Here is a 14,267-nt window from a genome sequence, read left to right as displayed (position 1 = left end):
TCACTTTTCGTCAAATTCAAACAGTAATAAAATATGATCTCTTCTACTTCCGAGCACGGATTTGAAAATTAAATCTACATAATTTCTCCGCTTGTTTCAATGCGCTGCCAGTGAAATATAATTAAACGAAATGTAAGAGGCATTTCATGGCGTCTACACCATGGGGAGACCTAGCTGCGTTAATTTCTTTGTAGTTGTCATCCCACTGTTCCTGCTCCGTCTCTACATGATTGTCATCCCAATTATTCTCCAGCCCATCTTCATTTCTGTACCGCAAAGTCTGTCTGTGTTTTACTGGCCCACGATCAGACTACATTATTAACTAAAGCAGGTACTTCAGTCAGTGCATGCTATGCCTCTAAAGCATAGACTTCACCACAGTCTCTTGGTTTCTTCACATTGTGGCTATTTGCTGACATTTTGGAAGCTGCTACCATACGACTCTTCCAGGGAATACATGATTAAAATGATCAATCCATCCGACAGATTTTACATTTGGTGAACTTTAAGGCTGACTCTAGATGAAGAACAGTGGAGGGGAAAAGACACTTTCTTTGCAAAGGACTGTAACCATGTTCCCTGGATTGCTAGGAGCATAGGTTTTTTGAGCAATTCCAAGACCCTAAGACCCTTTTATTTACCTAAAGAACCTTTCAATAAATGGCTCTTAACATTCATCATTGTTTCCCAGAGTCTTAACGGACGATGTTGCTGTCCTCTTGGTGTCCTCTTGGTGTGTTGAGCTTGCTTAGGAGATTGTAGCCAGTCAGCTAATGTCAGCTTTCAGCCTAGCACGGACAGCTGCGACTGCACTTCCCAGAATGGTGCTTTCACCCTTCCAGCTAGGGGTAGTTTCTATCCACTGCAGCACTTTTACGAGCAGCACCTCCCACCATTGACTTGGGTTAGTTTTGAACCTAGCACAGATAATCATGGTGGTTTCCACTTGTTGGCTAAGGTTAGCCCAGCACAGATACCACAGCAGCTATGCACACTGCTCCCCAGCATTGGCTTGGACTTTTAGCCTAGCACAGATACCCATGGCAGATCTTCTCCAAGTATTGTTTCCCCTGTGATTTAATTATTACTCTAGTGTGGATACCCGCAGCTGCCCATGCCCAAGCGACGTTTCCTGCAATCAGCCAGTGTTAGTTTATAGCCTAGCATGGATACCCGCAGCTGCCCTTGTCTGGGCGAAGTTTCCCTCAGTCATCTAGGGTTATGGATTCCTGCAGTCACCCTTTTCTGAGCAATCTTTTAACTAAAGGTTAGGTTTTCATGGAGCCTTCATGGAGACCTTCCATATTTTTCTGAAGTGGCTGTCGTGGTTGACCAAATCACAGCTTCGAATAGGCCTTGAAATGCTAAGCTAATGGCCCAGGTGTTTGTACACTTTGTGTGGATATGTAAAATGAGCCGAGACTGTGATGTAACAGTTTTGGGGGTTTGAAATCTGTGTGTTTACAGCTCTGTCTGAAGGTTCAGCAGTCTAAGCCAATGACCATCTAGGAACCTTATTTCTAAGAGTTTTCTGCCTGCTAGGCCTTTGGCATCACCCACACAGTCCTGTATGCATATTGCTGTTTCTCAGAATGCATATGCCTTCCCTCTGCACAGCCCACACTCAGAGCTTAGGCTATACATCACATCCCTGTGTACTGGAGTACAGAATTGATGTTGAATATTATTTTTCCATCTCACTGAACTGGATTCTCCTGACTCTCACAGTTGTTGATTTAGCAATTAACACAATTTATGTGACTTCGTTTTGAGTTAAACAATGACACGTTTTAATTCCTGAGACAGACATAATAGAGAATAGTCATCATTTATCTACTGAACTCTCAACAGAATGTATCTAGAGCCTGCAAGTAGTCATCCATATGCTAAAAGCAGCAGATCAAGAAAGTTATTAGTTATTAATGTAATTAATACACAGCCAGAGAGGTTAATGCTTCAGCTGCTTTTGCATATATGGCTGGTTGCCCTCTGCACCGTGAGCATATGGCTAGACTTACACATATGGGTAGGCTAGCACTGCTAACACTGGGCTTAGCACTTGTAGTCCTGGAGCTTGATTCACTGTGAGTTGTATAAACACACACACACACACACACACACACACACACACACACTATGCATTTCGTAATTGACTTTTGCAGCAGCGTTACACACATATGCTTTATGGACGAAAGTATTGGGACACCTGCTCTGAAATCAAGGGTATAAAAAGAGTTTATCCTGCTTTTGTTGGAGTAACTGTCCAGGAAAGAAGGCTTTAACCAATAGTTGGAGGAGCATTGCTGTAAGGATTTGATTGCATTCAGGAGCATTGCTGTAAGGATTTGATTGCGATCAGCAACAATAGCATTAGTGAGGTCAGGATGTTGGATGACCACCACCCCAATTCATCCCAAGAGTATTAGAGGGAGCACCACCATCATTTCAGAGAACCCAGTTCCAATGCTCCACAGCCCAACGCGGGGGGCTTCATACTCCTCTACCCCACACCTGGCATTAGGCATGCTGCCAGCAGGGTTATGTTTATCTGCTCCAGAGAGTCCTATTCTATTGCAGTACTTCTCTGCAAGGACTAGACAAGTTTTGCTGCGTGCGCATTTGTACATCTGTGTCAGTAAAGGTGCAACTTAAATTAGTAGGTAAATGAATTAATTAGAAGGGGTGTCCACAAACATTTGGATATTTTTTTAGTATAGGTTTGCATTATTATTGTTAAAAATTGACTTTATGAGACCAATCTGGGACCACTTCCCCAATGGCACTGTGGTGTTAAAACCATCTTAGCTGCTAGAGAGAGTGTTGAGTGTAATGCACGCTCGACCATTTCAGATTCATCTTTGTGCTGAGAACGATCCAAGCTCTCTTAATTGAATGTGAAGGTGTTAGAGAAGTGGTGAGTAATGTCCGTCTCGCCTTGTGTCTTCTTTCTGCAGGGGGTCCTGGAGAGAGGACGTTTTCTCACCTTCGTTGTGATCTGCTCAAGCTTTCCACATCAGTAACGCTGTGCAGAACAGGTAAGATGCCTTTCCATATCTCTATTACAGCTCTCATTGGCCCACAGGCCTCAAGCCCCACCCCCTCTCAGTGCTGGATATACTGACTGAGCTGTGTCTCAGATTCATTTGTCAGAATGTTTTTTTTTTTTGGTATCTTCTTTATTCTCTCCATGAGATCCTACCTTCTCACTTTAATACTCAGTGAAGTTTAATCTCCTGATGAATATGCATGAGATCCAGATTAAACATGCCTCTCCATTCGCTCTGCAGACGAGGAGCATTCATTGGGTTGATTTTGCTTGTTCCTTGTCAACGCTATGAAGTTTATGGAAATTTCAGACGATAGGTGCTCATCAGCATATGCAAATCAGCAGGATGTTGCTGTAAGCCTGTCACCCCCCCACCCCCCCGCCCGCTGTGTTTTTTCGCTCGGTAACCACGACGACACGCATTTTCACTTGGTAACCACGCGAGGCGCATGTTTTCATTTTCCTCCTTCATGCAAATGATGTTTCGGGGCAGCCATGCAAAAGAGCAGCTGCCTCTCTCTCTCTCTCTCTCTGTCTCTCTGTCTCTCTCTCTCTTTACTTCTTTCTCTCTCTGTCTCTCTCTCTCTCTCTCTCTCTCTCTCTGTCTCTCTGTCTCTCTCTCTTTACTTCTTTCTCTCTCTGTCTCTCTCTCTCTCTCTCTCTCTCTCTGTCTCTCTGTCTCTCTCTCTCTTTACTTCTTTCTCTCTCTTTCTCATTTGTCATTTGTCTCTCTCGTGTGCCCTCATTTAATTTCTTTTCACACCACAACAACAGCTGAGTGAATTCAATCTCCTCTAATCTTCATCTCTCACCCTTTTTCTTTTAATCTATTTTCTCTTCTCTTTTTTTTAAGATGCTTTATTTAAGCAGGGTGGTCACATTGAGATTAAAATCTCTTACAGGTGAGCCCTTTCTCCTCGTGCCTTCTCTTGCCTCCTCTTTTCTTTTTTTCTCTTCACATATCATATCATATACAATCTCTTCTCTTCTCATATCGTCTCAGATGATCTCTTCTCTTCTCTTCCCTTCCCTTCCCTTCCCTTTCTGCTCTTCTCTTCTCCTCTCCTCTCTTCTTCTCTTCTCTTCTCTTCTCTTCTCATTTCTTCTCTTCTTTTCTTATTGCATCTTTTCTCTTCTCCTCTCTTCTCCTCTCATCTCTTCTCTTCTCTTCTCTTTTATAATCCTCTCTTCTCATATCATCTCACCTCATCTCATTTCTTCTCTTCTCTTCTCTTCTCTTCTCTTCTCTTCTCTTCTGTTGTTGTTTTTTCTCCTCTCTTCTCCTCTTTTTTCTTCTCTTCTCTTCTCTTCTCTTCTCTTCTCTTCTATAATCCTCTCTTCTCATATCATCTCACCTAATCTCATTTTATTTCATCTTGTCTCTTCTATTCTCATCTCTTCTCTTCTTATTTATTATCATCTCTTCTCTTCTCTTCTCTTCTCATTTTTTCTCTTCTTTTCTTATTGCATCTTTTCTCTTCTCCTCTCTTCTCCTCTCATCTTTTCTCTTCTTCTCTCATCTCTTCTGTTCTCTTCTCTTCTCTTTTATAATCCTCTCTTCTCATATCATCTCATCTCATTTCACCTCATCTCTTCTCTTTTCTTCTCTTCTGTTGTTGTTTCTTCTCTTCTTTTCTCATCTCTTCTCCTCTCTTCTTCTTTTCTGTTCTCCTCTTCTTTTCTTCTCTTCTCTTCTCTTCTCTTCTCTTCTCTTCTCTTCTCATTTATTCTCTTCTCTTCTTTTCTGTTCTCCTCTCATCTCTTCTTTTCTCTTCTCGTCTCTTCTTGTGTCTTCTTTTCTTGTTGCATCTTCTCTTCATACCTTTTCTCCTCTTCCTTTCTCTCCTTGTCTCTCTTCTTCTCTTCTCCTCTCTTCTTTTTTCTCAAACTGACCCTAAATGACATTTACCTCTTCCTTCCAGCCTTTACTCCAACACTTCAAGCCAAATCAAATTTACATGCTGAAGCAAATAATAATAAATGAATCCTACTAGCCAGTAATTGCATCACGCTCATTTGTGTTCTGATCAAATTATCGTTAAAAGTAAATATAGCCAGCTGGTCCATCAGTGTCCATCATGCTCAAGATTTTTATTTTTCATATCTCTGCGATGAATGTGGTACTCGGTTTACTCCTGTTGTGTGCATTGCAGATTGCAGTACCGTCGATCCCTGCTGCTTCCTCGTGGTAACAAAGTGTAAACTCCCAAAACTCTATGAAATATTCACCGGTTAGACACTTTCAAGGCAAAATAATCCTATTTATTTTCATGTGTGCTTCATAATTCATGCAGTAAAGGGTTATCAGCATGCTTCATACACGTACAGTACCTCCAAAAAAAGAGAAAAAACATCCATAAAGATGTCTTAGAATGTTTTGTATGCTGTTGTAGGAATTTATTCCTGATGATGGGTTGAAGGCAGACAGACAGAGACAGAGAGTGTGTGTGCGTACTCTCCACCTCTCATACTCCGTACTGTCTCGGTGTCTCTATAAAGAAGGCTCCCTCACAAATCACGCAGCCTATTAGTGGTGAAAGGTGTCAAATTAATTTCAGTCTGAGCACTGTATTCACCCTGAAAGTCGGTAATGCGGCGTGACGCGGAATTAAGACTTTCATTTGATGCTTCTCCTCGGCCTATAGTGTGGCCTCACTTCACGTTAGCGCTAATCGCCACAAAGAGACGAGATGGCGGCAGACGCAGGGCCTGATCGAGACGAACATCATACACACATACACACACAGACACACACAGACTCCCCCTCTGGCTTCATATATTCATAATACCAGTAAGTCTCTGTCATTGCACTCCATGATCTGTCAGCTTAGGTCTTTGGCCTAGTGATTTTATTACATTATAGCTGATCAGACTGTGTGTGTGTGTGTGTGTATGTGTGTGTTTGTGTGTTGGGGTGTAGAACTGTGTCAATCTGAAGGTGCCTTATGGTTGCATTTTTGAGAAGAATCGTAGTTGCATATGTGGCTTCTGAATGAACTGAATCATTTCTAAATTAATTCAGTAATTCAACTGAATCATGATCAAATTTGACATTTCTACATGCACTGAATCATTTATGAGAGACAACAAATTAAGTTAAATCGTGGTTTAATTTAAGATATTTAGATGCTTTGAATCATTCATGATAAAATCAGATAATTAAGTTGAATCGTGGTTGAATTTGGGATTTCTGAATGCACTGAATTATGTATAAAATATATTTAGTGGCATCATGGTTAAATATGAAATTTCTGAATGCACTGAATCCTTTATTATACCAGTTATTAAGGTGAATCATGTTTGAATTTGCTATTTTTGGATTTGGTAAGGGATTTTGAATGTAATGTTTTAATAATTAAGTATAATCATGTTTCTTGGATGCATTGAGTCATTTCATGAAATGAAATTGAATCATGGTTAAATATAAATTTTTCTGAATGCACTAAATCAAAATTAAGTTGAATCCTGGTTAAATTTGAGATTTCCTGATCCAATGAATCATTTTCTAAATATTCAAATTGAATTGATTCACTGTAAAAGTTGAGATTTCATGATGCACTGAATCATTTATAAAAGAATTAAATAAATAAGTTGATTCTTGGTGAATTTGGATCATCTATAACAGAATCAAGTAATTAAGTAATTAAGAGTCGTGGTTGAATTTGAGATTTCATGATGTTCTGAATCATCTCTAAAGAATCAAATCAAATAGAATTGTGGTGAAAGCTGAGATTTAATGATGCTTTGAGTCGTTTTCTAAAACCTAGTGATATATCTGTGTTGCCAGACCATTTGGAGCAGTCAGACTAATGCAAATCGAAGTGTTTTGACTGAAAGCGAGGACCTGTGTGTGTGTGTGTGTGTGTGTGTGTGTGTGCTCTCTCAAACTGTTTACCTTTTGGCTCGGGTTAGCGCTTTGTTTAACAAAGTGCTGCTTTGATTGCAGTGCTGCTGTTTTCTGTGCTGCGATGACTGAAACACTCAGAGTCAACACACTCTCGCGCCTCGTAGGTGCATTCACAAATGTTTATGCATGCCCTCGTTTGCATAGCGATTTGCATATTTACATTATTCTGATTCGCTGGGCGTATTTGTTTGTATTTCTGTCCATTGCGTTGAAACCGAATGTTCAGGCAGAAAGAGTGTGTAGGTGTTTGCTTGTGTTTTGTGTGTTTGTGTGTGTGTGTGTGTGTGTGTGTGTGTGTGTGTGTTTTTTCACCTCTTAGAAACCTTCACCCTTAGGCCCTCTCTCATGCCAGATATGCTAGCTGTGCAGATTCAGCTTTCTCCAGCAGTGTAGATGTGCTTGTTTGTGTGTGTGTGTGTGTGTGTGTGTGTGTGTGTGTGTGTGTGTGTGTGTGTGTGGTTTGCTGAGCTGTGATGCTGTCAGTTCTGTCAGTTTCTCCTTCAGTCACTTTAAGTTTCATGCCATGTTAGTCCTCCTGCCCCCCACCCACACACACACACATACAGCCACACATACAGTTTGTCCCACTCCTCCATGCAGAATTCTTACAGCTGTGATGTTTCAGCTTTAGTTTTTAGATAGATGGTCTTACATTTTCCTCAATCGGCCTCAGATACAATCAAGAATTCCCAGTGGACTCTACGTTGGAGAGCTCTCCAGGCCATCCACGCTTCACAGTTGATATTATGCTCAAATGCTTCATTTGTCCAAAGCACATTGTTCTAGGCATCCTGGTCTTGGTCTAGGTGTTCTTTGAAGAACTGTAGTCTTGCTCTGATGATTTTGCTAACCTCCCATAAAAAATCAAATATTTCTGATAGTAGATTTGACTTCAGATGTGGCAAGAGCTCCCTGTAGATCCTGTGATGACATTTTAGGATTGCTGGAGACTTCTTTACACATCTTGTGGTCTGATGTTGGACTGAACTCTCTGGGAAGACCTGATCTGGCCATGTTGGCAGTTGTAACACTGGTAAATGATATAGCAGACAGTGAAACGGGCGATTTCTAAGTGTTCCGAGATCTTTTCCCAGACTAATCTGCATCTACAGCCTTCTTTCTGAAGGCCTCAGAGAGCTCTTTGGATCTGGCCATGATGATAACACCCACTTTACCCGTCAAGAGCAAACCAAACTAAATGTCTGAGGTTTAAATAAGGTTCAGGCTTCTCCAAAATCCCATCTAATGATGTGGTGCTTCTGATTCTAATGTTGGGCTTCTGAAGTGCTAATAAATGTGGGGGGTGTCCAAACTCATATAATAATAATCTTAATTAATTACATAATGCAGACACTTTAGTTCAGTTATATTACCTTCATCTTTTAATGTTGTTTAAATTAAGATTTAAATATGTTTAAATATATTAAAAAGGGTGTTCTAACTTTTTTCACATGACTATTGCAACTACGGTATTCACAATTGTTTGGTTTAATGGTTCATAGTAATCTATTCATAATAATATTGAGTAAAAGATGCTTCAGCTCTGTCCGGTGATGGCTCCGGGCTCACCACAGCCCTGGCCAGGACAAGAAGTGTGTAAGAAGATGGATGGATGGATGGGTGGATGAAATACAGAAATACAGTGATCATGCTGTTTACAAATGATTCTGAATTGAATCGAATTGTAGCCAAACCTGAAAACCTAAAAGCTGAATCAACTGAATCAATCTTAAAGAATCGTATTCAGATTGTATTGTTGAAATCAGAGGCTTACGCTCCCAGAGTGTGTTGTGATATGTGTGTGTGTGTGTGAATCATTTATGAAGTGAAATCAGTTAAATCATGGTTGAATTAGATGACATGTCCTGGTGCATTAAATCATGTATTAAAATAATTTAAAAAGAGTCATATTTTGTGTGTGTGTGTGTGTGTGTGTGTGTGTGTGTGTGTGGAGGTGGGGTTGGTATGTGTGTGTTTACCAGTCGAGGAGCAGCAGTACTCTTCTACTGACTTGTATAGGGCTTATGTGTGCTTTTCTTAGTGTGAACGTTTTTGTATGGAATTTGTGTGTGTGAGTGTGTGAGTGTTTGAACATGCGTGAGTAATCCCTCTCTGTTGGAATATGTGCATGTGTGTGTGTGTGTGTGTGTTTCCTGCTGTTGTGCTGTCTGCTGTTGATGGAATAATGACATACTGAAAGTCATGCAGCAATCCAGCCAAACGCACACACACACACACACACACACACACACACACACACACACACAGTGACAGCTTTCAGCTCTTTATTAGAATACACCCTTAAGCAAAAGGTTACCCATCACAACCAGAGAGGCTAATGAAGGCTCATACAGTATTTACTGTGAAGTGTCCTATGGGGATTTACATGCACACTAACACACACACACACACACACACACACACACACACACACACACAGACACACACTCAGTAGGAGTGAGTCTAATAATGTTAAAGTGGGTGGGAGTTTCAAACTGCCATTCTTCAAGAGTAACCAATATGAGATTGAATTAAATACCTGTATGTAGCGGCTTCAGCCCAGCTTGCACACTTTACATGCTTATATATATATATATATATATATATATATATATATATATATATATAAGCCGCCACTTCATTAAAACTGCCTAATTGTACACAATTACAGTCTGTTTCTCTGCATACTCTGTTAGCCTCCTTTCACCCCGCTCTTCAAGGCTTAGGACCCCACAGGACCAATACAGAGCAGATGGTATTAGGGTGGCGGGTCAGTCAGCAGTGCTGCTGGAGTGTTTAAACACTCTGTCCACTCACCGTTCACTCTATTAGACACTCATACCTAGTTGGTCCACCTTGTAGATGTAAAGTCAGAGACAGAAGCTCTGTATCTGTGGCTGCAGTTTGTGTTGGTCATTCACTAGTCCTTCATCAGCATCAGCTCACAGGATGCTGCCCACTGTACACTGTTGACCACCAAATAATATCTGTTCTTTGGTGGTCAGTCTTGTGGGGTCCTGAGCATTGAGGAACAGGGTAAAAGGAAGTTAACAGATTAGGAATTATAGAACCACAAAGTGCTTCTATATGGAAAGTGGAGCTGACATAATGGACAATGGGTTGAACAAACGAAGAGGTAATTTTAATAAAGTGGCAAATAGTGAACTGAACCTGAATATGGCGGTTCTTCTCTACATTGATAAAAGGACCAATAGAAATGGTCCACAATTAGGTATGAACCCTTCAGAAGACCTACCTTTCACCAGAGAGCACCGCCTACATTGTCAGGATGAGGCCATTTGATTGACAAGCACAACGGCCAATCACAGCCCACTGCTTTGTCTCTGTGCATAGGAGGAAGGGATTGTGAAAAATCCCACAGATACATCTTAGTCTAAAAGGCTCATTTGTCATCCAGCGCTGGCAGCTGTTTGCTGTTGCTGACTGGAATTTCACGGAATGATGATAAACGCTGTTTGGAAATGCGTGGACACGGACACGTGGGTAGTCACTCACAATTTACCTGAAAAAGTCCTTCGCAAACACAGTAGATCTCAGACACTAAGTGGGGGTGGAGCATCAGAAGCAATAGCTAGGGCTAAGTAGTCCCACCTACACAACGATCCAGAGAGTACACCCCTTTCAGAAGACCCCGTCGGGAGCTTTAGCTGCTTTCGCTAAAATTGGGGGTGAAAGATAACACTTGAAGTCTCTCAGAGTCGATAATAGAGGCCCAGAGCATTTTTGGGGGGGAGTTGGTGAGTGGGTGGAGGGATGTAGGGATGTATGTCCCCCTGCATTGAAATGTTCGTATGTTCACACACATCTCCCCTTATATCCCATTATTAGTTTTTCATAAGCAACTGGTGGGCCACAACCTGTCAGTTAGGCAGATTCTTCCTAAATACCCTGCATTTACATCCCCCCACCACCACACACCATATAATACACACTTTCTTTCACACACACTCTCTCACCTATCTCTCACTCTTTCTCTCCTGTCACTCTTTATCTCTCGCTCTCTTTCTATGGGGCAATGTCATACCTACAGGACACAGCCTCTATTATTACAGAGAAGCTTGAATCAGAACCTGTGAACGTTACCCTAATATGTGTGTGTGTATGTCTGTGTGTGTGTGTGTGTATGTCTGTGTGTGTGTGAAGAATCAGGAGACTCTGGTGACAGTGACTGATGGTTATGGCCTGTGGCCAATCAAATCTTGTCAAAAGCCTGAGGACAACTGGGAATAGTTTGACGGTAGATTCTGGGGCGAGTGTGTATGTGTGTGTGTGCGTGTGTGAGAGAGAGAGTCATTGTGTATTGACTGAGGTAGAGTGCCGGCGGAAATCCACTGCCTCCCCTTTATCGTCTGTTTTTACTGCCAGCTATGAACCCTCCTGCAGTTCTTCACTCGTTCTCTCTAAGGATGGGAAGATCAATCAGCTTCAGAATGGAATTGTGAGATTGCTGCTGAAAATGAACGAGAGTCAAGGTCTAACATGCTAAATATGATGGCTACACCTTATTACCGGGCTATCCTACTTAACATATTTGGTTGTATCAGTCATGGCTAAGACCTGAATCTGTGTTGGAGAGCACGGTTACATATTCATGGACACACATTATTTGGTAGGAGCTCATTGTGAAATGGAAAATATGTACGCAATATCTGAGATCTTGTTAAAACTGGTAGCAAGTTGTCTGCATTGGTTGGAGTCTTGGGTGGAAGCTACACATCCATTTGGGCTCAGTAGAAATGTGCCTAATGCTGGTCAACTTGGATAAACTGGTCAGGGTGGTTGGCCAAGTTTGTCATGGTGGTCCACTAGCTTGGTCAAGCTGGTATTGCTGGTCTCCACCAGCCTGGTCAAGTTGGTAATAGTTGTAAACCAGTCTTTTTGGCATAGTCGGTTATGCTGGACCACCAGTCAGGTCAAGCTGGCCATGCAGAAGGACAGACTGAGTAGCACTCAACGGACAAATGTATTGAAGCACCTGCTCATTTATTGTTTCTTCTAAAAAACAAGAAACAAGAGCTTACCCTGGTCTCTACTGTCCAGGGAAGGCCTTCTACTAGATTTTGTAGCATTAGTAAGATCTGGATGTTGGATGCTCGCTGTCCAGCCTCACCCCCTACTCCCCAACTCATCCAAAAAGTATTGAATGGAGCACCAACCATCGTTCCAGAGAACACAGTTCTTCCACTGCTCCACAGCTCAATGCTCTAGCCCACGCCTGGCATTAGGCATGGTGCCAATAGGTTGAAGCTTACTTGCTCCAGAGAGTCCTATTCTATTGGCAGTATTTTTCTACAGGGACTAGACAAGCTGTGTATGAGGGCATTTGCATTTTTGTGTCAGCAGTGGGTACAACTTAAAAAAGCAGCATTCATTAGAAGGGGTGTCCACAAACATTTGGACATATGGTGCATGTTGGCTAGTCTACAGGCTTGGTTAGGTTGCCCGTGGTAGTCCACCAGCTTAATTTGGTTGGTCATGCTGGTCCACCGTCTTAGTCAAACTGGTCATGCTAGTGCACCTGCTTTATCAGGCTGGTGAGGCTGGTCATGCTGGTCCAACAGATTGGCTAAGTTGGTCATAATGGTCAACAGGCAAGTTCAAGCTGATCGTGCTGGTGGACCAGCTAAACCATAAAACCTTAAGGGAAAAAGTGCCTATGATGCTCTGTCATCTAAGATGTATATCCCAGCACACACACATATATATATATATATATATATATATATATATATATATATTATGTACAGGTGCTGGAATGGAGAGTGTGTTATTTGCCCTTTTGCTGACCATACTTTTAGAAGGAAAGACTCTGGACTACAGCCAGTTACTCTCACCCATTAAAGCTCCAGCTATATTACATTGTTAGTCTTGTAATTCAGTAACTGCAGTGTGTTAACCTGGTTGAAGCATTAGTAAAACAGTCAGATGCTGCTGTTTTCTGTCTTTGAGTCTGTGTATTTAATATCCTCCATCAGACTGATGCAGCACTGCACTCCTCACACTCTTCAGGCACACTCCCAGAAAGTGTGCTCCATAAGCATTGGGGCGTTTTTTTTTATGACACACTGCTGTTGAGCTGTGAAACGCAGTGCTTACCATATCCAGCTCCCAGAGGCACTCAGTATAAAATCCCAGATATTACCTGCCACGGTTGGGTGCTTTGTAAGAAAATGCCACAATTTTGCAAGAAGCATTGTGAAAATCCAGCCTGTACTGTCAGATTCAGAGGAAAAGCTGTCTCTTCCACCAAAATAGGCTGTGACTGAAGCAGAAAACTTATTTAGACTGGACTATTATTGGGCTTTTTACCAGCAGGATAAAAAACTTGCTGTAATTTTACATTTAGTGACCCATATTTTTGAGTGTTTTTAGTGTTTTATTCGTTTCTCCACTTTTTAACATACTTTTTAGCATGTTTTTTTAGGCAAAATCATTTTAATTAATTTTACCATGACCAATTTCCAGCCTCTCTTTATTTCTTGGAATGAAGTAGGCTTGTTTCTTATTTACTGTGGGTGAATTGCTGTGAAAACAACCCACTTTAGGTCATTTCCGAGCACTGGGCTGGGTTAAACTGACCCAGTGTAGCCAGGTAATAATAATAAGAAGAAGAAGAAGAATCTAAAAATGCTGTGTTACCCAAATAATTGGTTACTTTGACCCAGCTCTTATTTTATTTTATTTTTACTCTTTTGTTGGCTTTTAATATGTATTTTTAGTATTATATACTTTATTTAGATTCTTAACAAATTCATAGATACATATTAATTAATATTTATACTTCTCAGTTCGCAGCAAATTCCATAGTCATGTTTACTCAGTTTCTTTGGTATTAAGTATTAGTACTACAGTAACAATACTGCACAGAGAATATTATAATATCATAATAATCTTATAAACAACAAAAAACTCAGCTATGAATTTTGACAAACATCATAAATGGGCTACAACTATCAGTGGAAACAACCATTATAAGCTATCATCCTACCAGTCACGCATCAACAGAACAATACAGTCTAAGAGACAGAGTCTCATAGACCCTCAAATAGAACCCTGTGGGACCCCACAAGATGTGCTAAGGCAACCAGTTAACAACACTTAATATTAATATCTGAATAATAAACCTCAGGTTCAGTGGGTTCTTATCAACGTCCTCAAGTGATGTTCATTTACACTGAAAACTACTCGCTCGGCTAGGTTGTTGCTATGACACGCTCACTAATCCAGCAACTGGGCTACACCAAAATACTACTCAAAAACTGCCCAGCATTGTGGAAATAGCCTACCAGAATG

The 14,267-nt window shown here is 41.2% G+C and overlaps 1 protein-coding gene across 13 annotated transcripts in view; it reads left to right on the top strand.

The window, feature by feature from the left end:
• LOC140547107 (adhesion G protein-coupled receptor L3) overlaps positions 1 to 14,267 on the top strand; it is a 423,620-nt gene that overhangs the window by 90,248 nt on the left and 319,105 nt on the right. For all 13 annotated transcript variants that reach the window (XM_072670638.1, XM_072670640.1, XM_072670645.1 and 10 more), the window contains exon 2: positions 2,955 to 3,035. The gene's annotated coding sequence lies outside the window, so the exon portion shown is untranslated. The remainder of the gene's footprint in view (positions 1 to 2,954; positions 3,036 to 14,267) is intronic.

This window comes from Salminus brasiliensis, chromosome 24 (assembly GCF_030463535.1).
Source record: "Salminus brasiliensis chromosome 24, fSalBra1.hap2, whole genome shotgun sequence".
NCBI classification, from domain to species: domain Eukaryota; kingdom Metazoa; phylum Chordata; class Actinopteri; order Characiformes; family Bryconidae; genus Salminus; species Salminus brasiliensis.
This window is presented reverse-complemented; position numbering and strand designations above follow the sequence as displayed.